Genomic DNA, 3244 nt, shown 5'->3' on the forward strand with positions numbered 1-3244 from the left:
TTCCTAATGTGCCTGGGACAGTGGTGGAGGATGGCGCAAGGACGTGGGGCCTTGCCACGTATCGGGGAGACTCAGATGGCGCTCTCGGCTCCTGCCTGGACCAAGCCCGGCAGTTGTGGCCATGTAGGGAGTGAAGCAGCAGATGGAAGATCTCTCCCTGTCTCCCTCCCTTTCTCTCTATTATTATGCCTCTCAAATAAATAAAAAATAAACAAGTAATAAATAAATAATAAATATATGCAAGCTTATGAAGAATAAATAGGAAGCTTTAAGCAAAACAAGAGTGCTAGCACTTAATGATTAATCCATCTATTAGCTCAATATTTACCTAAAACCTTTGCACCAATTAGCACTGTGCACAAGGCATTGGGAACATAGGAGGAGGAGGGAAGAGGAGGAGCAAGAGGGTCCATGAACTTGTGGAGATAATAAACAAGCATATGAGACAGAAAATACACATGCAAGCAAATATATATATGCAATTCTATACAATATATACAATTCTACACACTTGATCTTAGCCAAAAGGCCGAGAAGTGATACAATTATTTATATATATATATGCAAATTGCAATCCATGTTACGAAAATAAGCAAGGTGCTGTGACAGAGGGGGCTGGAAGAGGGAGGTGACTACTTTAGATAAGGTGCTCAGAGCAGGTCTCAGGGAAACCTTATCTGTCCCGAGAGCTGAAGACAGAGGAGAGATCAACACGCGGAAGAAGGGATGACTTTAACAGCACATCGCCAGACAGAATGCACCAGATACAGGCATCCCCTACACTGAAAGGCGAACTCAGACTCATGTTCAGACGCCCTGGAGTCCGTCGTGCCCTCTGCAGAGCCTGGCTCGGCGCGTTATTCATTGCAGGTGCTCAGCACGCTGGGTGAACACGATAGGCACGGAAAGCGCCGTTGTTGGCGGTTGGCGGCTACCCCAGCTGCAGCAGACAGTCCGTCTCCTCTCCCAAGCAGGGGCCTCCTAGCCACCATAAATGGTTGAAACAAAGGCAGAAAGACCTCACCAGCACTGACAGACAAGCTGCCCCCTAATCCTGCCAGTGCTGAACCACCTGGGAATATCAAAGAAAAGTATGCGCATTTGCTCAAAAACTATTCAAATTCCCAGCGCGGGCACCTGCTTTATCTCAGAACGGTGAGACCCTGGAAGGAGCCCGTGCCCGCGGGAGACGTTGATGTCTCCGAGGCTGGTCAGATTCATGACGCAGCGTCATCTGTAAATCACTTTCTGTCCATTAGGTCAAGCTAAGTGCTGTCAGGAATTCAAGGAAGAGCTCTTCCCAAGCCGGGGCGCTGATAAGCGTGCATGGTGCCTAAGTGAATCCAGACGCCGCGGCGGGCCCGCGCGGTGGCCGTGTGGGAACTCACCCTCCCCTCGCACGCACGTTCGGAATGCCCTGCGCTAGCCCCTCTGCTACCGAATTTCACTCGCTCTTTGCCTGCGCTCCGAAAGCCTGGCGGGAAGCCAGGGCGCGGTTTCGCTGAAAACCACAGCTGTACGTCTGCCCTGGAGGTCAAATTTGGTTCCCATTCGAGGGGCTCATGGAAGACCAAGTACAAGCACCAGAGCTCCCAGAGAAGGAGCAGTGGCCCTGGTTTTATTTTGAGAGAGAACCTTGAAGTTGTTAAAAACTGGGCATCAAAATGGTAAACAGTAAAATAGAGAAATGTGTTATTCTCACAGAATGGGGAATAGCCGAGACACTTCTAATTAAAAAAAAACAAAAAAACTTTGATCATTTTTAATAACCTCAAAGCAACATGAAATATGTTCCATGGCTGTGTAGAAATGTCATTTGAGCTGTTTTCAGGAATTGTTTATAAGCTTAAAACAGGTAGCACCCAACTGTGCCAAGATTCAACGAGGACAGAATATATTCCAGAAAATGTTTGTGTAACTGTTTGCTTTTGATCTCAAGTGAAACCCCAACACTGACAAATGACAGATGGCAGGTACGGGCCCAGTGGACAGCCAAACAGAATCAGTTATTCTGGAAAAAAAAAATTAGTGGTTAATTAAAACAGGGGGAATCTGTGTGTCTTGATTTGCGGTAGACATCTAAACATGCCACACAGGCTTCTCTTGGTTGAAGGAGCCACATCGGCTCCGTGGAGAACCAGAAGGCTCCGTGGCTGACAGAGACGACTGGAGCAGGCTGTCGGCCGCTGCGAGCCTGCGGAGGGTCCGTCCTGAGTCCCGTCTACTGCAACAGCTTCATCAGCCTCCCCAAGGGAACGTAGAAGACCAGTTTACCAGGTTTACAACTGGCCCCACCTTTATTTTTAAGATTTACTTATCTGAGAGGTGGAGTTACAGACACACACACACACACACACACACACAGGTCTTCCATCAGTTGGCTCCCTCCCCAGATGGCCACAGTGGCCCAAGGTAGACCAGGACAAAGCCAGGAACCAGAGTTTCTTCCAGGTCTCTCACAGGGATGCAGGGGCCCAAGCACTTGGACCATCTTCTACTGCTTTCCCAGGCCATTAGCAGGAAGCTGGATGGGAAGTAGAGCTGCTGGGACTCGAACTGGTGCCCATATGGGATGCCAGTGTTGCAGGTGGCAGCTTTACCCACTACGCCACAGCACCGGCCCCCATTGGCCCCACATTATAAGGCAGTGCTGGCTCACTGGGAAGTGCCAGGTGGGTCTCTGACCTGGACACCAGCTACAGAAACCTCTCAGAGAGTTCATTTCCTTCCCTCCTTCTTGGCAAAAGGAAAACACTCCAATTTAGGCTTTGTGAGAATTAAACACCACAACCAGCGCAAAATACCCCAGAGAGAGTTTCAATAAACATTGATCTTCTGTAGTTTTAGGAAGTGCTGACATTGATTTAAAAACTCCAGAGATGGGGCTGGCACTGTGGTGCCATAGGCTAAGCCTCTGCCTGCAGTGCCGACATCCCATATGGGCACCAGTTCGAGTCCTGGCTGCTCCACTTCAGATCCAGCTCTCTGCTAGGGCCTGGAAAAGCAGTAGAAGATGGCCCGGGTCCTTGGGCCCCTCCCAGAAGAAGCTCCTGGCTTCTGGTTCCAGATCTGCTCAGCTCCAGCTGTTGCAGCCATTTGGAGAGTGAAACAGTGCATGCAAGACTTTCTTCTCTGTCTCTCCCTTTCTGTCTGTACCTCTGCCTCTTAAATAAAAATCTTTAAAAAAAAAAAAAAACACACTCAGAGAATGGCACTGGCACTGTGGCACAGCGGGTTAACACCC

General features: G+C 49.2%; 1 pseudogene; it reads right to left on the reverse strand.

The window, feature by feature from the left end:
- Positions 1-401: 401 nt before the first annotated feature.
- On the reverse strand, positions 402-541 carry LOC127490490 (U2 spliceosomal RNA; annotated as a pseudogene).
- Positions 542-3244: the final 2703 nt, after the last annotated feature.

Source organism: Oryctolagus cuniculus, chromosome 2, assembly GCF_051225735.1.
Source record: "Oryctolagus cuniculus isolate XC-2025 breed Fujian yellow rabbit chromosome 2, ASM5122573v1, whole genome shotgun sequence".
In the NCBI taxonomy this organism is placed as follows: Eukaryota; Metazoa; Chordata; class Mammalia; order Lagomorpha; family Leporidae; genus Oryctolagus; species Oryctolagus cuniculus.